At 45.5% G+C, this 19,753-nt stretch overlaps 10 non-coding genes across 10 annotated transcripts; all 10 read left to right on the forward strand.

The window, feature by feature from the left end:
* Nucleotides 1-1,433: 1,433 nt before the first annotated feature.
* On the forward strand, nt 1,434-1,506 carry TRNAI-UAU (transfer RNA isoleucine (anticodon UAU)). Its single transcript has one exon. It is a non-coding gene; the product is annotated as a tRNA-Ile (tRNA).
* Nucleotides 1,507-10,505: 8,999 nt separating this feature from the next.
* Nucleotides 10,506-10,578, forward strand: TRNAK-UUU (transfer RNA lysine (anticodon UUU)). Its single transcript has one exon. It is a non-coding gene; the product is annotated as a tRNA-Lys (tRNA).
* Nucleotides 10,579-10,655: 77 nt separating this feature from the next.
* TRNAK-UUU (transfer RNA lysine (anticodon UUU)) lies at nt 10,656-10,728 on the forward strand. The gene has a single exon. It is a non-coding gene; the product is annotated as a tRNA-Lys (tRNA).
* Nucleotides 10,729-13,355: 2,627 nt separating this feature from the next.
* On the forward strand, nt 13,356-13,428 carry TRNAI-UAU (transfer RNA isoleucine (anticodon UAU)). Its single transcript has one exon. It is a non-coding gene; the product is annotated as a tRNA-Ile (tRNA).
* A 546-nt stretch (nt 13,429-13,974) lies between these two features.
* Nucleotides 13,975-14,047, forward strand: TRNAK-UUU (transfer RNA lysine (anticodon UUU)). Its single transcript has one exon. It is a non-coding gene; the product is annotated as a tRNA-Lys (tRNA).
* Nucleotides 14,048-14,424: 377 nt separating this feature from the next.
* TRNAK-UUU (transfer RNA lysine (anticodon UUU)) lies at nt 14,425-14,497 on the forward strand. Its single transcript has one exon. It is a non-coding gene; the product is annotated as a tRNA-Lys (tRNA).
* Nucleotides 14,498-16,150: 1,653 nt separating this feature from the next.
* TRNAK-UUU (transfer RNA lysine (anticodon UUU)) lies at nt 16,151-16,223 on the forward strand. Its single transcript has one exon. It is a non-coding gene; the product is annotated as a tRNA-Lys (tRNA).
* A 1,774-nt stretch (nt 16,224-17,997) lies between these two features.
* TRNAK-UUU (transfer RNA lysine (anticodon UUU)) lies at nt 17,998-18,070 on the forward strand. The gene has a single exon. It is a non-coding gene; the product is annotated as a tRNA-Lys (tRNA).
* A 379-nt stretch (nt 18,071-18,449) lies between these two features.
* On the forward strand, nt 18,450-18,522 carry TRNAK-UUU (transfer RNA lysine (anticodon UUU)). The gene has a single exon. It is a non-coding gene; the product is annotated as a tRNA-Lys (tRNA).
* A 77-nt stretch (nt 18,523-18,599) lies between these two features.
* TRNAK-UUU (transfer RNA lysine (anticodon UUU)) lies at nt 18,600-18,671 on the forward strand. The gene has a single exon. It is a non-coding gene; the product is annotated as a tRNA-Lys (tRNA).
* Nucleotides 18,672-19,753: the final 1,082 nt, after the last annotated feature.

Raw genomic sequence — 19,753 nt, forward strand, 5'->3', positions numbered from 1 at the left:
TGCCTATCCCTTCCAATCTTCCCATCCCTTTTCAAGGCCCCTGTTCAGCATAGCAGGTGAGGCCGCCTGGGCGAGGTACTGGTCATTCTCCCCAGTTGTATCCCCTGACCAAGAGTCTGAAGCTCCAGGACACTGCCCCTGAGGCGGTAGCGGTGGGATCCCTCGCTAAGTCCGAGGGAAAACCCGAACCTGGAGGGTAAACAGATGATGATGATGATGATTTTGTTCATAAAATATTGATATTACAGTTGAGAAATTGGCAAGTTAATAAATAGTTATAATCATGAATTTAAGACACCCACTTGCGATTTGAGAGTATTTGAGTAATTAATTTATTAATTAATAATTTGTAAAATCCCATTTAGTTGAATTTTCAGTTTAAATATAAGTCATGGGATATTTTTCTGTGTATGGTAAGTCTTGGCAGGCTATTTGGTTCGTTTTATTGGAGTATCAATGGACATTGGAGTCATTAGTTCGATGGTGATGATTGTTATTTTCAAGTTGTGACTTTCAGTCAAGTTTAAGTAAGGCAATTTTGATTTCAGGTAGTTATATCTTTTATTTTTATTCCATATTATTTCGATTGTCCGCCTCTGTGGTGTAGTGGTTAGCGTGATTAGCTGCCACCCCTGGAGGTCCGGGTTCGATTCCCGGCTCTGCCACGAAATTTGAAAAGTGGTACGAGGGCTGGAACGGGGTCCACTCAGCCTCGGGAGGTCAACTGAGTAGAGGTGGGTTCGATTCCCACCTCAGCCATCCTGGAAGTGGTTTTCCGTGGTTTCCCACTTCTCCTCCAGGCAAATGCCGGGATGGTACCTAACTTAAGGCCACGGCCGCTTCCTTCCCTCTTCCTTGTCTATCCCTTCCAAACTTCCCATCCCCCCGCAAGGCCCCTGTTCAGTACAGCAGGTGAGGCCGCCTGGGCGAGGTACTGGTCATTCTCCCCAGTTGTATCCCCGACCAAGAGTCTGAAGCTCCAGGACACTGCCCTTGAGGCGGTAGAGGTGGGATCCCTCGCTGAGTCCGAGGGAAAAACCAACCCTGGAGGTTAAACAGATGATGATGATGATGATGATGATGATTATTTCGATTCATTTAAAATTTCTGTTTTGTTTTCTTTTGCCAATTTATGTCAATAAATTTCCATTCATTAAATTCAATTCAGTCTTTTGGGTACCGTTATTTGTAGTTAGTTGACCCGCCGATATTATTACTTCCTCACCCCTCAATTTGTGTGCCCCGACGACCTCGAGGAAAACTGAGGGACGCTGCCACGACCAGGAGATGGAGTCTACATGAGCGGTACGTATATATAATACAGGAGCAGCCGGAGCAACAGTCGAGCAAGAGGTGTACTGCCACACATGCCTTGAAAAGGGCACAATACCAAGTGTCTGTGAGAAATGTAAATGGAAAAAAGGAAGAATGTAGCCCGAGTAGCTCAGTCGGTAGGACATTAGGCTTATAACTTGAGGGTCCAGAGTTCAAATCTCTGCTCGGCCAAACGCGTTTTTATTTCTTACTCATCAAGGAGTATACCAAGTATCGATGAGAAATGTAAATGAAAAAAAGGAAGAATGTAGCCCGAGTAGCTCAGTCGGTAGAGCATTAGGCTTCTAACTGCAGGGTTCACGGTTTACATCTCTGCTTGCCGGAACGTTTCTTCTCCGCATATTTAATCAAGGAGCATACCTAGTGCCAGTGAGAAATGTAAATGGAAAATAAATGAATGTAGCCCGAGTAGCTCAGTCGGTAGAGCATTTGGCATTTAACCTGAGGGTCCAGGGTTCAAAACCCTGCTCGGGCGGACAGAAATTTATTGACCTATTATTCAAGAAAGACATCTAGTGTCCTTTAGAAATATAAACGAAATAACGTGCGAGTTTAGCCCGAGTAGCTCAGTCGATAGAGCATTAGGCTTTTAACCTAATGGTCCAGGGTTAAAATTGCTGCTCGGGCGAACGGAAATCAAATGCCTAATTCTCAAGGAGGACATCAAGTGTCTGTGTGAAACGTAAATGAAAAAAGGCCGTCGGTTAAGCCCGAGTAGCTGAGTCGGTAGAGCATTAGGCTTTAAACCTGAGGGTCCATGGTTCTAATCCCTGCTCGAACAAACGGAAATTTATTCCCTATTTCTCAAGGAAGTCATCAAGTGTCTGTGAGAAATGTAAATGAAAAGTAGTGTTAGTGCAGCCCGAGTAGCTCAGGTGGTAGAGCGTTAGTATATTAACCTGAGGGTAAAGTGTTCAAATCGCTGCTAGGCCGAACGCGTTTTTATTCCTTATATAGCAAGGAGGATAGCAGGTATCGGTGAGAAATGTAAATGAAAATGCTACGAAAGTAGCCTGAGTAGCTCAGTCGGTAGAGCATTGGGTTTTTAACCTGAGGGTCCAGGGATCAAATCCCAGCCCGGGCGAACGGAATTTTATTGCGTATTATTCAAGAAAGACATCAAGTTTCGGTGAGAAATGTAAATGAAAAAAATTGTAAGTGTCTCCCGAGTAGCTCAGTCGGTAGAGAATAAGATTTTTAACCAGCGGGTCCAATGTTCAAATCTCTGCTCGGCCGAACGCGTATTTATTCCTTATTTATCAAGGAGAGCCGCCTCTGTGGTGTAGTGGTTAGCGTGATTAGCTGCCACCCCCGGAGGTCCGGGTGCGATTCCCGGCTCTGCCACGAAATTTGAAAAGTGGTACGAGGGCTGGAACGGGGTCCAATCAGCCTCGGGAGGTCAACTGAGTAGAGGTGGGTTCGATTCCCACCTCAGCCATCCTGGAAATGGTTTTCCGTGGTTTCCCACTTCTCCTCCAGGCGAATGCCGAGATGGTACCTAACTTAAGGCCACGGCCGCTTCCTTCCCTCTACCTTGCCTATCCCTTCCAATCTTCCCATCCCTCCACAAGGCCCCTGTTCAGCATAGCAGGTGAGGCCGCCTGGGCGAGGTACTGGTCATACTCCTCAGTTGTATCCCCCGACCAAGAGTCTGAAGCTCCAGGACACTGCCCTTGAGGCGGTAGAGGTGGGATCCCTCGCTAAGTCCGAGGGAAAAACCGAACCTGGAGGGTAAACAGATGATGATGATGATTTATCAACGAGGATACCAAGCCTCAGTGAGAAATGTCATCATCATCATCATCATCATCTGTTTACCCTCCAGGGTCGGCTTTTCCGTTGGACACAGCGAGGGATCCCAATCTTCCCATCCCCCACGAAGGACCCTTTTCAATAAGCATGTGAGGCCATCTGGACGAGGTACTGGTCATTCTACCCAGTTGTATCCCCGACCCAATGTGTTACGCACCAGGACACTGTCCTTGAGGCTGTAGAGTCGGGAAACCTCGAAGAGTCCGTGAGAAGAATTTAACACTCGGGATTTAACAGAATAAGAAAGAAAGAAAGAAAGAAAGAAAGAAAGGGTCCAGGGTTCAATCCTCTCTTCGGGCTTACGGACTTTGTGCTTGATTATCAAGCAGTGCCCCAACAGCCTCGTGAGATACGGACAAATAAATTGGCAAGAAAGTCCTATCAGATCAGTCGGTACTTCATTAGGCCTTTATCTTAAGACACAGGGATCCATTACAACATATGGCAACGGATTTCCAATTTTTATCCTTCAAATGTACACCTGTAGCCTTGTGAGAAATACAACTGTTCTTCGGTAGGGAACCCCGAGTAGCTCAGTCAGTAGATAATTCCGTTTTTAGCCAAAGGGTCCGGGGTTCAAATCCACGCTCAGGGGAACGGAAATTTATCGCTAATTTATCGACGATGCTATCAAGTATCTGTGAGAATGTTAATAAACAATATACGAATGTAGCCCGAGTAGCACAGTCGGTAGAGCATTAGGCTTATAACCAGAGGGTCCAGGGTTCAAAACCCTGCTTGGCCGGACGGAAACTTTTTGCCTATATTTCAAGGAAGACATCAAGTATCTGTGAGAAATATAAACAACAAAAAAAAGGCGCTATTGAAGCCCGAAGAGCTCAGTCGGTAGAGAATTAGGCTTTTTGATCCGAGGGTCCAGAGTTGAGAACTCTGCTTGCCGCACGAGCTTTCTTTATGCATATTTATCAACGAGGATACCAAGTGTCTGTGAGAAATGTAAATGAAAAATTTACGAACGTCGCCCGAGTAGCTCAGTCGGTAGAGCATTAGGCTTTTAACGTGATGGTGCAGGGTTCAAATCCCTGCCCGGACGAACGGAAATGTATTGCTTATTTCTCAAGGAAGACATCAAGTGTCTGTGAGAAATGTAAATGAAAAAGCCTGGGGATGTAACCTGAGTAGCTCAGTTGGTAGAGCGTTTGAATTTTAATCTGAGGGTATAGGTTTCAAATGTCTTCTCGGCCAAATGCGTTTTTATTCCTTATTTAACAAGCAGGATACCAAGTATCTGTGAGAAATGTAAACGAAAAACTGGCGAGTGTAGACTCAGTTGCTCAGTCGGTAGGACATTAGGCCTTTAACCTGTGGGTGAAGGTTTCAAATCCCTGCTCGGACGGACGAACATTTTTTGCGTATTATTCAAGAAAGACATCAAGTTTCTGTGAGAAATGTAAAAGAAAGAATGGCCTGAGTGTAGCCCGAGTAGCTCAGTCGGTGGAGCAGTAGCGTTTTATTCTGAGGGTCCAGCGATCAAAACCTTACTCTCGCGGACAGAAACTTTTTGCCTATTTTTCAAGGAAGACATCAAGTGTCTGTGAGAAATGTAAATGAAAATTTTACGAATGAAGTGGAAGTAGCTCAGTCGGTAGGACATTAGGCTTCTAACCTGAAGGTACAGCGTTGTAATATCTTCCGGGGCGTTTAGAAATTCTTTGCCTATTTTTCAAGGAAGACATCAAGTGTCTGTGAGAAATATAAATGAAAAATATACGAATGCAGCCCGAGTTGCTCTGTCGGTAGAGCATTAGGCTTTTAACCTGAGGGTCCAGAGAACAAATCCCTGCTCGGGAGAGCGCATTTTGATTGATTATTTGTCAAGGAGGATACCAAGTGTCGATGCGAAATATACATGAAGAATAGTATGAATATAGCCCGAGTAGTTGACAGACGATTAGGCTTTTAACCTAAGGGTCTGGATTCAAATCCATGCAGGGGAGCATGGAAATTTATTGCTTATTTATCAACGGAGATATCAATTTTCTTTGAGAAAAGTAAATGAAGAAAGGTGTGACACTAGCCCGAGTAGCTCAGTCGGTAGAGGATAACGCGATTCTACCGAACTTAAGGTCACGGCTGCTTCCGTCCTTGCCTATGTTTTCCAATTTTCCCATCCCCCACAAAGGCGCCTGTTCAGCATATCAAGTGAGGCCACCTGGGCGAGGTACTCGTCATTCTACCCAGTTGTATCCCCGACACAATGTGTTACGCTCCAGGACACTGTCCTTGAGGCTGTAGAGGAGGGAACCCTCGATGAGTCCGTGAGAAGAACCAACACTGGGGAGTTAACAGATTAAGAATTAAGAAAGAAAGAAAGAAAGAAAGAAAGAAGGGTTCCAGTGTTCAATCCACTCTTCGGGCTTACGGACTTTTTGCTTGTTTATCAAGCAGTGCCCCAACAGCCGCGTGAGGTACGGACAAATAAATTGCAAGTAAGTCCTATCAGATCAGTCGGTACTTCATTAGGCTTTTATCTTAAGACCAGGGATCCATTACAACATCTGGCAACGGATTTCCAATTTTTATCCCTCAAATGTACACCAGTAGCCCTGTGAGAAAAACAAAAACTGCTCTTCCGTAGTGAAGCCCGAGTAGCTCAGTCGGTTGATAATTCCGTTTTTAGCCTAGGGGTCCCGGGTTCAAATCCACGCTCAGGGGGACGGAAATTTATCGCTTATTTATCGAGGAGGCTATCAAGTGTCTGTGAGAAATGTAATTTAAAAATATGCGAATCTGGCCCGAGTAGCTCAGTCGGTACAGCATTAGCCTTTTAACCTGAGGGTCCAGGGTTCAAATCCCTGCTCGGCCGAACGAAAATTTATTGACTATTTCTCAAGAAAGAAATCAAGTGTCTGTGAGAAATGTAAAGGAAAAATATTCAAATGTAGCCCGATTTGCTCAGCCGGTAGAGCATCAGGCTTTTAACCTGCGGGTCCAGGGTTCAAATCACTGCTCGAGCGGACGGAAGTTTTGGCTTATTTATCAACAAGGATACCAAGTGTCTGTAGGAAATGTAAATGAAAAGCGTACTAACGTAGCCAGAGTAGCTCAATCGGTAGAACATTAGGCTTTTAACCTGAGGGTCCAGGGTTCAAATCCCTGCTCGGGAGAACGCGTTCTTTTCGGTTATTTATCAACGACGATACTGAGTGTCTGAAAAACATTTCAATGACAATTTTACGAACGTACCCCGGGTAGCTCAGTCGGTAGAGGATTAGGCTTTTAACCAGAGGGTCCAACGTTCAAATCCCTTCTCGGGCGTACGGGTATTTTTTGCCTATTTTTCAAGGAAGACATCAAGTGTCTATGAGAAATGTAAATGAAAGTTATCTTAATGAAGCCCGAGTAGCTCAGTCGGTAGGTCATTAGCCTTTTAACCTGAGGGTCCAGTGTTCAAATGTGTGTTTTGGCGAACGCGTTTTTTTGCTTATTTATCAAGGAGGATACCAAGTGTCTGTGAGAAATGTAAATGAATAATGTACGAACGTAGCCCGAGTAGCTCAGTCGATAGAGCATTAGGCTTTTAACCTGAGGGTCCAGGGATCAAATCCCTGCTCTGGCGAACGCGTTTTGATTGATTATTTGTCAAGTAGGATACCAAGTGTCGGTGAGAACTATACATGAAGAATTGTATCAATATAGACCGAGTAGTGGACAGACGATTAGGCTTTTAAACTAAGGGTCCGGATGCAAATCCATGCAGGGGTGCATGGAAATTTATTGCTTATTTATCAACGAAGATATCAATTTTCTTTGAGAAATGTCATCATCATCATCTGTTTACCCTCCAGGTTCGGCTTTTCCCTCGGACTCAGCGAGGGATCCCACCTCTACCGCCTCAAGGGCAGTGTCCTGGAGCTTCAGACTCTTGGTCGGGGGATACAACTGGGGAGAATGACCAGTACCTCGCCCAGGCGGCCGCACCTGCTATACTGAACAGGGGCCTTGTGGAGGGATGGGAAGATTGGAAGGGATAGACAAGGAAGAGGGAAGGATGCGGCCGTGGTCTTAATGTTAGGTACCATCCCGGCATTCGCTACCATCCCGGCATTCGCCTGGAGGAGAAGTGGGAAACCACGGAAAACCACTTCGAGGATGGCTGAGGTGGGAATCGAACCCACCTCTACTCAGTTGACCTCCCGAGGCTGAGTGGACCCCGTTCCAGCCCTCGTACCACATTTCAAATTTTCGTGGCAGAGCCGGGAATCGAACCCGGACCTCCGGGGGTGGCAGTTAATCACGCTAACCACTACACCACAGAGGCGGACTTCTTTGAGAAATGTAAATGAAGAAATGTGTGATTCAAGCCCTAGTAGCTCAGTCGGTAGAGGATGCCGCGATGGTACCTAACTTAAGGTCACGGCCGCTTCCTTCCCTCTTCCTTGCCTATCTTTCCCAATCTTAACATCCCCCATGAAGGCCCCTGTTCAGCATAGCATGTGAGGCCACCTGGGCGAGGTACTGATCATTGTACCCAGTTGTACCCCAGACCCAATTTGTTACGCACCAGGACACTGTCCTTGTGGCTGTAGAGGTGGGAATCCTCGATGAGTCCGTGAGAAGCACCAACACAGGGGAGTTACCAGATTAAGAAGGAAAGGAAATGTAAACGAAAAACTGGCGGATGTAGACCCAGTAGCGCAGTCGGCAGGACATTAGGCCTGTAACCTGTGGGTCAAGGGTTCAAATCCCTGCTCGGATGGACGAAAATTCACTGCGTACTATTCAAGAAAGACATCAAGTGTCTGTGAGAAATGTAAATGAAGAAAGGTCTGAGTGTAGCCTGAGTAGCTCAGTCTGTAGAGCATTAGGATTTCTAACCTGAGGCTCCAGTGTTCAAAGCCCTGCGTGGGCGAACCCCATTTATTGCTTATTTATGGAGGATACTGAGTGTCTGTGAGAAATGTAAATGAAAAGTTTACGAGTATAGCCCGGTTAGCTCTGTCGGTAGAATATTGGGCTTATAACTTGAGGTTCAAGTGTTCAAATCCCTGCGCGGACGAACGCAATTGTATTGATTATTTGTGAAGGGGGATGCGAAGGGTCCGTGAGAAATATAAATGAAAAAGCATACGGACAATGCCCGCGAGGCTCAGTCGGTAGAACAATAGGCTTTTAACCTGAGGGTCCAGTGTTCAAATCCCTGCTCGGGCGAACGAAAATTCACTGCGTATTATTCAAGAAAGACATCAAGTGTCTGTGAGAAATGTAAATGAAGAAAGGTCTGGGTGTAGCCTGAGTAGCTCAGTCTGTAGAGCATTAGGATTTCTAACCTGAGGCTCCAGTGTTCAAAGCCCTGCGCGGCGAACCCATTTTCATTGCTTACTTATGGAGGATACTGAGTGTCTGTGAGAAATGTAAATGAAAAGTTTACGAATATAGCCCGGGTAGCTCAGTCGGTAGAGCATTAGGCTTATAACTTGAGATTCGAGGGTTGAAATCCCTGCTCGGGCGAACGCGTTCTCATTGCTTATTTATCGACGAGGATACCAAGCGTCTGTGAGAAATGTAAATAAAAAAGTTAACAATGTTGCCCGAATAGCTCAGTCGGTAGAACATGTGGCTTTTAACCTGAGGGCCCAGTGTTCAAATCCCTGTTCGAGCGAACGCGTTCTCATTGGTTGTTTATCGACGAGGATACCAAGTGTCTGCGAGAAATGTAAATAAAAAACTTACCAATGTAGCCCGAATAGCTCAGTCGTTAGAGCATTAGGCTTTTAACCGAGGGTCCAGGGTTCAAATCCCTGCTCGGGCGAACGGAAATATATTGACTATTTATCAAGATAGACATCAAGTCCATGTGGTCAATATAAATGAAAAATTTGCGATTGTAGCCCGAGTAGCTCAGTCGGTAGAGCATTAGGCTTTTAACCTGAGGGTGCAGGTTTCAAATCTCTTCTCGGCCGAATCAATTTTTAATCCTTACTTATCAAGCAGATTACTTAAAATCTGTGAGAAGTGTAAGGGAAGAACGAGAGAATGTAGACCCAGTAGTTCAATCGGTACAGCATTAGGCTTTTCAACTTGTGGGTACAGTGTTCAAAGCCTGCTCGGGCGAACCCGTTTTTATTGCTTATTTATCAACGAGGATTCTGAGTGACTGGGAAAAATTTAAATGAAAAATTTACGAATGGAACCCGGGTAGCTCAGTCGGTAGACATTAGGCTTACAACTTTAGGGTCAAGGGTTCAAATCCCAGCGCGGACGATCGCAAGTTTATTGATTATTTGTGAAGGGGGACACGAAGGGTCCGTGAGAATTATAAATGACAAAGGCTACGTGTTTTGCCCGCGTAGCTTAGTCGGTAGAGCATTAGGCTTTTTACCGGAGGGTCCAGCGTTCAAATCCCTTCTCGGGCATATGGAAACTTTTTGCCTATTTTTCAAGGAAGACATCAAGTGTCTGTGAGAAATGTAAATGAAAAATTTACGAATGAAGTCCGAGTAGCTCAGTCGGTAGGACATTAGGCGTTTAACCTGAGGGTGCAGTGTTCAAAAAACTGTTCGGGCGAACGCGCTTTTTTGCTTATTTATCAAGGAGGATACCAGGTGTCTGTGAAAAATACAAATGAAAAACATACCAACGTAGCCCGAGTAGCTCAGTCGGTAGAGCATTTGGCTTTTAACCTGAGGGTCCAGGGTTCGTATCCTTACTCGGGCGGATGGATATTTTTGTCTATTTTTCAAGGAAGACATTAAGTGTCTGTGAGAAATGTAAATGAAAAATATACGAATGTAGCGCGGGTAGCTCAGTCGGTAGAGCATTAGGCATTTAAGCTGAGGGTCCAGGGTTCAAATCCCTGCTCGGGCGAACGCGTTCTTTTTGGTTATTTATCAACGAGGATACCAAATGTCTGTGAGAAATGTAAATGAATAAATTACCAATGTAGCCCGAGTAGCTCAGCCGGTAGAGCATCATGCTTTTTAACCTGCGGGCCCAGGGTTCAAATCCCTGCTCGGGCGAACGCGTTCTTTTCGGTTATTTATCAACGAGGATACCAAGTGTCTGTGAGAAATGTAAATGAAAAACCTACTAACGTAGCCCGAGTAGCTCAGTCGGTAGAGCATTAGGCTTTTAACCTGAGGGTACAACGTTCAAATCCCTTCTCGGGTGTACGGATACTTTTTGCCTATTTTTCAAGGAAGACACCAAGTGTCTGTGAGAAATGTAATTAAAAAAGTACGAATATAGCCCGAGTAGCTCAGTCGGTAGAGCATTAGGCCTTTAACATTAGAGTCCTGTGTTCGAATGTGTGTTTGGGCGAACGCGTTTCTTTGCTTATTTACCGAGGAGGATACCAAGTGTCTGTGAGAAATGTAAATGAATAATTTACCCATGTAGCCCTAGTAGCTCAGCCGGTAGAGCATCAGGCTTTTAACCTGAGGGTCCAGGGTTCAAATCCCTGCTCGGGCGAACGGAAATTTATTGAATATTTCTCAAGAAGGCATCAAGTGTCTGTGAGAAATGTAAAGGAAAAATATGCGAATGTAGCCCGAGTAGCTCAGCCGGTAGAGCATCAGGCTTTTAACCTGAGGGTCCAGGGTTCAAATCCCTGCTCGGGCGGACGGAAGTTTTAGCTTATTTATCAACTAGGACACCAAGTGTCTGTGAGAAATGTTAATGAAAAACTTACAAACGTAGCCCGAGTAGCTCAGTCGGTAGAGCATTAGGATTTTAACCTGGAGGTCCAGGGTTCAATCCCTGCTCGGCCGAACGTGTTTTTTCGGTTATTAATCAACGACGATACTGAGTGTCTGTGAGAAATGTAAATGAAAAACCTACTAACGTAGCCCGAGTAGCTCAGTCGGTAGAGCATTAGGCTTTTAACCTGAGGGTACAACGTTCAAATCCCTTCCCGGGCGTACGGATATTTTTTTGCATATTTTTCAAGGAAGACATCAAGTGTCTGTGAGAAATGTTATTAAAAAATTTGTGTATATATACCGAGGAGCTCAGTCGGTAGAGCGTTAGGCTTTTAACCTGAGGGTCCAGGGTTCAAATCCCAGCTCGGGCGTACGGAAGCTTCGGTTTATTCATCAACTAGGACACCAAGTGTCTGTGAGAAATGCAAATGAATAACCTACAAACGTCCCGAGTAGCTCAGTCGGTAGAGCATTATGCTTTTAACCTGAGGGTCCAGGGTTCAAATCCCTGCTCGGGCGAACGCGTTCTTTTCGCTTATTTATCAACGAGGATACCAAGTGTCTGTGAGAAATGAAAATGAAAAACCGACTAACGTAGCCCGAGTAGCTCAGTCGGTAGAGCATTAGGCTTTTAACCTGAGGGTACAACGTTCAAATCCCTTCTCGGGCATACGGATACCTTTTGCCTATATTTCAAGGAAGACACCAAGTGTCTGTGAGGAATGTAATTAGAAAAGGACGAATCTAGCCTGAGTAGCTCAGTCGGTAGAGCATTAGGCCTTTAACCTTAGGGTCCAGTGTTCAAATGTGTGTTTGGGCGAACGCGTTTTTTGCTTATTTACCGAGGAGGATACCAAGTGTCTGTGAGAAATGTAAATGAAAAACCTACTAACGTAGCCCGAGGAGCTCAGTCGGTAGAGCATTAGGCTTTTAACCTGAGGGTCCACGGTTCAAATCCCTGCTCTGGCAAACGCGTTCTTTTCGGTTATTTATCAACGAGGATACCAAGTGTCAGTGAGAAATGTAAATGAATAAATTACCAATGTAGCCCGAGTAGCTCAGCCGGTAGATCATCATGCTTTTAACCGGAGGGTCCAGGGTTCAAATCCCTGCTCGGGCAAACGGAAATGTATTGACTATTTCTCAAGAAAGACATCAGGTGTCTGTGAGAAATGTAAATGAATAATTTACCAATGTAGCCCGAGTAGGTCAGCCGGTAGAGCATCATGCTTTTAACCTGACGGTCCAGGGTTCAAATCCCTGATCGGGCGTACGGAAGCTTCGGCTTATTCATCAACTAGGACACCAAGTGTCTGTGAGAAATGCAAATGAAAAACCTACTAACGTCCCGAGTAGCTCATTCGGTATAGCATTAGGCTTTTAACCCGAGGGTCCAGGGTTCAAATCACTGCTCGAGCGAACGCGTTCTGTTCAGTTATTTATCAACGAGGACACCAAGTGTCTGTGAGAAATGTAATTAGAAAAGTACGAATATAGCCCGAGTAGCTCAGTCGGTAGAGCATTAGGCCTTTAACCTTAGGGTCCAGTGTTCAAATGTGTGTTTGGGCGAACGCGTTTCTTTGCTTATTTACCGAGGAGGATACCAAGTGTCTGTGAGAAATGTAAATGAACAATTTACCAATGTAGCCCGAGTAGCTCAACCGGTAGAGCATCAGGCTTTTAACCTGGGGGTCCACGGTTCAAATCCCTGCTCGGGCGTACGGAAGCATCGGCTTACTCATCAACTAGGACACCAAGTGTCTGTGAGAAATGCAAATGAATAAGCTACTAAGGTCCCGAGTAGCTCAGTCGGTATAGCATTAGGCTTTTAAACTGAGGGTCCGGGGTTCAAATCCCTACTCGAGCGAGCGCGTTCTTTTCGGTTATTTATCAACGAGTATACCAAGTGTCTGTGAGAAATGTAAATGAAAAACCTACTAACGTCGCCCAAGTAGCTCAGTCGGTAGACCATTAGGCTTTTAACCTGAGGGTACAACGTTCAAATCCCTTCTCGGGCGTACGGATACTTTTTGCCTATTTTTCAGGGAAGACACCAATTGTCTGTGAGAAATGTAATTAAAAAAGTACGAATATTGCCCGAGTAGCTCAGTCGGTAGAGCATTAGGCCTTTAACCTTAGGGTCCAGTGTTCAAATGTGTGTTCGGGCGAACGCGTTTCTTTGCTTATTTACCGAGGAGGATACCAAGTGTCTGTGAGAAATGTAAATGAATAATTTACCAATGTAGCCCGAGTAGCTCTGCCGGTAGAGCATCAGGATTTTTACCTGAGGGTCCAGGGTTCAAATCCCAGCTCGGGCGAACGCGTTCCTTTTGGTTATTTATCAACGAGGATACCAAGTGTCTGTGAGAAATGTAAATGAATAGATTACCAATGTAGCCCGAGTAGCTCAGCCGGTAGATCATCATGCTTTTAACCGGAGGGTCCAGGGTTCAAATCCCTGCTCGGGCGAACGGAATTTTTTTGACTATTTCTCAAGAAAGACATCAAGGGTCTGTAAGAAATGTAAATGAATAATTTACCAATGTAGCCCGAGTAGCTCAGCCGGTAGAGCAACATGCTTATAACCTGAGGGTCCAGGGTTCAAATCCCTGATCGGGCGTACGGAAGCTTCGGCTTATTCATCAACTAGGACACCAAGTGTCTGTGAGAAATGCAAATGAATAACCTACAAACGTCCCGAGTAGCTCAGTCGGTAGAGCATTATGCTTTTAACCTGAGAGTCCAGGGTTCAATTCCCCGCTCGAGCGAACGCGTTCTTTTCGGTTATTTATCAACGAGGATACCAAGTGTCTGTGAGAAATGTAAATGAAAAACCTACTAACGTAGCCCGAGTAGCTCAGTCGGTAGAGCATTAGGCTTTTAACCTGAGGGTACAACGTTCAAATCCCTTCTCGGGCATACGGATTTATTTATTTATTTATTTATTTATTGACTATTTTTCAAGAAGGACATCAAGTGTCTGTGAGAAATGTAAAGGAAAAATTTACTAATGTAACCCGAGTAGCTCAGCCGGTAGAGCATTATGCTTTTAACCTGAGGGTCCAGGGTTCAAATCCCTGCTCTGGCAAACGCGTTCTTTTCGGTTATGTATCAACGAGGATACCAAGTGTCTGTGAGAAATGTAAATGAATAAATTTCCAATGTAGCCCGAGTAGCTCAGCCGGTAGAGCATCATGCTTTTAACCTGAGGGCCCAGGGTTCAAATCCCTGCTCGGGCGAACGCGTTCTTTTCGGTTATTTATCAACGAGGATACCAAGTGTCTGTGAGAAATGTAAATGAAAAACCTACTAACGTAGCCCGAGTACCTCAGTCGGTAGAGCATTAGGCTTTTAACCTGAGGGTACAACGTTCAAATCCCTTTTCGGGCGTACGGATACCTTTTGCCTATATTTCAAGGAAGACACCAAGTGTCTGTGAGAAATGTAATTAGAAAAGTACGAATCTAGCACGAGTAGCTCAGTCGGTTGAGCATTAGGCCTTTAACCTTAGGGTCCAGTGTTCAAATGTGTGTTTGGGCGAACGCGTTTTTTGCTTATTTACCGAGGAGGATACCAAGTGTCTGTGAGAAATGTAAATGAATAATTTACCAATGTAGCCCGAGTACCTCAGCCGGTAGAGCATCAGGCTTTTAACTTGAGGGTCCAGGGTTCAAATCCCTGCTCGGGCGAACGGATTTATTTATTTATTTATTTATTTATTGACTATTTTTCAGTCCACCTCTTTGGTGTAGTGGTTAGCGTGATTAGCTGCCACCCCCGGAGGCCCGGGTTCGATTCCGGGCTCTGCCACGAAATTTGAAAAGTGGTACGAGGGCTGGACCGGGGTCCACTCAGCCTCGGGAGGTCAACTGAGTAGAAGTGGGTTCGATTCCCACCTCAGCCATCCTGGAAGTGGTTTTCCGTGGTTTCCCACTTCTCCTCCAGGCGAATGCCGGGATGGTACCTAACTTAAGGCCACGGCCGCTTCCTTCCCTCTTCCTTGCCTATCCCTTCCAATCTTCCCATCCCTCCACAAGGCCCCTGTTGAGCATAGCAGGTGAGGCCGCCTGGGCGAGGTACTGGTCACACTCCCCAGTTGTATCCCCAGACCAAGAGTCTGAAGCTCCAGGACACTGCCCTTGAAGAGGCGGTAGAGGTGGGATCCCTCGCTACGTCCGAGGGAAAAACCGAACCTGGAGGGTAAACAGATGATGATGATGATGATGATGACTATTTTTCAAGAAGGACATCAAGTGTCTGTGAGAAATGTAAAGGAAAAACTTACTAATGTAGCCCGAGTAGCTCAGCCGGTAGAGCATTACGCTTTTAACCTGAGGGTCCTGGGTTCAAATCCCTGCTCCAGCGAACGCGTTCTTTTCGGTTATTTATCAACGAGGATACCAAGTGTCTGTGAGAAATGAAAATGAAAAACCTACTAATGTAGCCCGAGTGGCTCAGTCGGTAGAGCAATAGGCTTTTAACCTGAGGGTACAACGTTCAAATCCCTTCTCGGGCGTACGGTTTTTTCTTGCCCATTTTTCAAGGAAGACACCAAGTGTCTGTGAGAAATGTAATTAAAGAAGTACGAATATAGTCCGAGTAGCTCAGTCGGTAGAGCGTTAGGCTTTTAACCTGAGGGTACAACGTTCAAATATCTTCTCGGGCGTACGGATACTTTTTGACTATTTTTCAAGGAAGACACAAAGTGTCTGTGAGAAATGTAATTAAAAAAGTACGAATATAGCCCGAGTAGCTCAGTCGGTAGAGCATTAGGCTTTTTAACCTGAGGGTCCAGGGTTCAAATCCCTGCTCGGGCGAACGGAAATTTATTGACTATTTCTCAAGGACATCAAGTGTCTGTGAGTAATGTAAAGGAAAAATTTACTAATGTAGCCTGAGTAGCTCAGCCGGTAGAGCGTCAGGCTTTTAACCTTAGGGTACAACGTTCAAATCCCTTCTCGGGCGTACGGGTACTTTTTGCCTATTTTTCAAGGAAGACACCAAGTGTCTGTGAGAAATGTAATTAAAAAGCACGAATATAGCCCGAGTAGCTCAGTCGGTAGAGCATTAGGCCTTTAACCTTAGGGTCCAGTGTTCAAATGTGTGTTTGGGCGAACGCGTTTCCTTGCTTATTTACCGAGGAGGATACCAAGTGTCTGTGAGAAATGTAAATGAATAATATACCAATGTAGCATGAGTAGCTCAGCCGGTGGAGCATCAGGCTTTTAACCTGAGGGTCCAGGGTTCAAATCCCTGCTCGGGCGAACGGAAATTTATTGACTATTTCTCAAGAAGGACATCAAGTGTCTGTGAGAAATGTAAAGGAAGAATTTTCTAATGTAGCCCCAGTAGCTCAGCCGGTAGAGTATCAGGCTTTTGACCTGAGGGTCCAGGGTTCAAATCCCTGCTCGGGCGGACGGAAGTTTTGTCTTATTTATCAACTAGGAAACCAAGTGTCTGTGAAAATGTAAATGAAAAACATACTAACGTATCCCAAGTAGCTCAGTCGGTAGAGCATTAGGCTTTTAACCTGGGGGTCCAGGGTTCAACCCTGCTCGGGCGAACGTGTTTTTTCGGTTATTTATCAGCGACGATACTGAGTGTCTGTGAAAAAATCATCATCACCATCATCATCTGTTTACCCTCCAGGTTCGGCTTTTCCCTCGGACTCAGCGAGGGATCCCACCTCTACCGCCTCAAGGACAGTGTCCCGGAGCTTCAGACTCTTGGTCGGGGGATACAACTGGGAGAATGACCAGTACCTCGCCCAGGCGGCCTCACCTGCTATGCTGAACAGGGGCCTTGTGGAGGGATGGGAAGAGTGGAAGGGATAGGCAAGGAAGAGGGAAGGAAACGGCCGTGGCCTTAAGTTAGGTACCATCCCGGCATTTGCCTGGGGGAGAAGTGGAAAACCACGGAAAACCAGTTCCAGGATGGTTGAGGTGGGAATCGAACCCACCCCTACTCAGTTGACCTCCCGAGGCTGAGTGGAGCCCGTTCCAGCCCTCGTACCACTTTTCAAATTTCGTGGCAGAGCCGGGAATCGAACCCGGACCTCCAGGGGGTGGCAGCTAATCACGCTAACCACTACACCACAGAGGCGGACGTCTGTGAAAAAATTCAATGAAAAATTTACGAATGTACCCCGGGTAGCTCAGAGCACTGGGCTTTTAACCTGAGGGTCCAACGCTCAAATCCCTTCTCGGGCGTACAGATATTTGTTGCCTATTTTTCAAGGAAGACATCAAGTGTCTGTGAGAAATGTTATTAAAAAATTTGCGTATATATACCGAGGAGCTCAGTCGGTAGAGCGTTAGGCATTTAACCTGAGGGTCCAGGGTTCATATCCCTACTCGGGCGAACGCGTTCTTTTCGGTTATTTATCAACGAGGATACCAAGTGTCTGTGAGAAATGTAAATGAATGAATTACCAATGTAGCCCGAGTAGCTCAGCCGGTAGAGCATCATGCTTTTAACCTGAGGGTACAGGGTTCAAATCCCTGCCCGGGCGTACGGTAGCTTCGGCTTATTCATCAACTAGGACACTAAGTGTCTGTGAGAAATGCAAATGAATAACGTACTAAGGTCCCGAGTAGCTCAGTCGGTATAGCAGTAGGCTTTTAACCTGAGGGTCTAGGGTTCAAATCCCTGCTCGAGCGAACGCGTTCTTTTCGGTTATTTATCAAAGAGGATACCAAGTGTCTGTGAGAAATGTAAATGAAAAACCTACTAACGTAGCTTGAGTAGCTCAGTCGGTAGAGCATTATTCTTTTAACCTGAGGTTACAACGTTCAAATCCCTTCCCGGGCGTACGGATACTTTTTGCCTATTTTTCAAGGAAGACACAAAGTGTCCGTGAGAAATGTAATTATAAAAGTATGAGTATAGCCCGAGTAGCTCAGTCGGTAGAGCATTAGGCTTTTAACCTGAGGGTCCAGCGTTCAAATCCCTGCTCGGTCGAACGCGTTCTTTTCGGTTATTTATCAACGAGGTTACCAAGTGTCTGTGAGAAATGTAAATGAATAAATTTCCAATGTAGCCCGAGTAGCTCAGCCGGTAGATCAACATGCTTTTAACCTGAGGGTCCAGGCTTCAAATCCCTGCTCGGGCGAACGCAGATTTATTGACTATTTCTCAAGAAAGACATCAAGTGTCTGTGAGAAATGTAAATGAGTAATTTACCAATGTAGCCCGAGTAGCTCAGTCGGTAGAGCATCAGGCTTTTAACCTGAGGGTCCAGGGATCAAATCCCTGCTCGGGCGAACGGAGATTTATTGACTATTTCTCAAGAAGGACATCAAGTGTCTGTGAGTAATGTAAAGGAAAAATTTACTAATGTAGCCCGAGTAGCTCAGTCGGTAGAGCATTAGGCCTTTAACCGTAGGGTCCAGTGTTCAAATGTGTGTTTGGGCGAACGCATTTCTTTGCTTATTTACCGAGGAGGATACCAAGTGTCGGTGAGAAATGTAAATGAATAACTAAGCCACGTAGCCCGAGTAGCTCAGCCGGTAGAGCATCAGTCTTTTAACCCGAGGTTCCAGGGTTCAAATCCCTGCTCGGGCGAACGGAAATTTATTGACTATTTCTCAAGAAGGACATCAAGTGGCTGTGGGAAATGTAAAGGAAAAATGTACGAATGTAGCCCGAGTAGCTCAGCCGGTAGAGCATCAGGCTTTTAACCTGAGGGTCCGGGGTTCAAATCCCTGCTCGGGCGGACGGAAGTTTTAGCTTATTTATCAACTAGGACACCAAGTGTCGGTGAGAAATGTAAATGAAAAACTTACTAACGTAGCCCGAGTAGCTCAGTCGGTAGAGCATTAGGCTTTTAACCTGGGGGTCCAGGGTTCAATCCCTGCTCGGGCGAACGTGTTTTTTCGGTTATTTATCAACGACGATACTGAGTGTCTGTGAAAAAATTCAGTTAAAAATTTGCGAATGTACCCCGTGTAGCTCAGTCGGTAGACACTAGGCTTTTAACCTGAGGGTCCAACGCTCAAATCCCTTCACGGGCGTACGGATATTTTTGCCTTTTTTCAAGGAAGACATCAAGTGTCTGTGAGAAATGTTATTAAAAATTTGCGTATATATACCGAGGAGCTCAGTCGGTACACGTTAGGCATTTAACCTGAGGGTCCAGTGTTCAAATCCCTGCTCGGGCGAACGCGTTCTTTTCGGTTATTTATCAACGAGGATACCAAGTGTCTGTGAGAAATGTAAATGACTAATTTACCAATGAAGCCAGAGTAGCTCAACCGGTGGCGCATTATGCTTTTAACCTGAGGGTCCAGGGTTCAAATCCCTGCTGGGGCGAACGGAAAATTGACTATTTCTCATGAAAGACATCAAGTGTCTGTGAGAAATGTAAATGAAAAACCTCCTAACGTAGCCCGAGTAGCTCAGTCGGTAGAGCATTAGGCTTTTAACCTGAGGGTACAACGTTCAAATCCCTTCTCGTGTGTACGGATACCTTTTGCCTATTTTTCAAGGAAGACACCAAGTGTTTGTGAGAAATGTATTTAAAAAAGCACGAATATAGCCCGGGTAGCTCGGTCGGTAGAGCGTTAGGCATTTAACCTGAGGGTCCCGGGTTCAAATCCCTACTCGGGCGAACGCGTTCTTTTCGGTTATTTATCAACGAGGATACCAAGTGTCTGTTAGAAATGTAAATGAATAAATTACCAATGTAGCCCGAGTATCTCAGCCGGTAGAGCATCATGGTTTTAACCTGAGGGTCCAGGGTTCAAATCCCTGCTCGGGCGTACGGAAGCTTCGGCTTAGTCATCAACTAGGACACCAAGTGTCTGTGAGAAATGCAAATGAATAACCTTCTAACGTCCCGAGTAGCTCGGTCGGTATAGCATTAGGCTTTTTAACCTGAGGGTCCAGGGTTCAAATCCCTGCTCGAGCGAACGCGTTCTTTTCGGTTATTTATCAAAGAGGATACC

Source organism: Anabrus simplex, chromosome 3 (genome assembly GCF_040414725.1).
Source record: "Anabrus simplex isolate iqAnaSimp1 chromosome 3, ASM4041472v1, whole genome shotgun sequence".
NCBI lineage: Eukaryota > Metazoa > Arthropoda > Insecta > Orthoptera > Tettigoniidae > Anabrus > Anabrus simplex.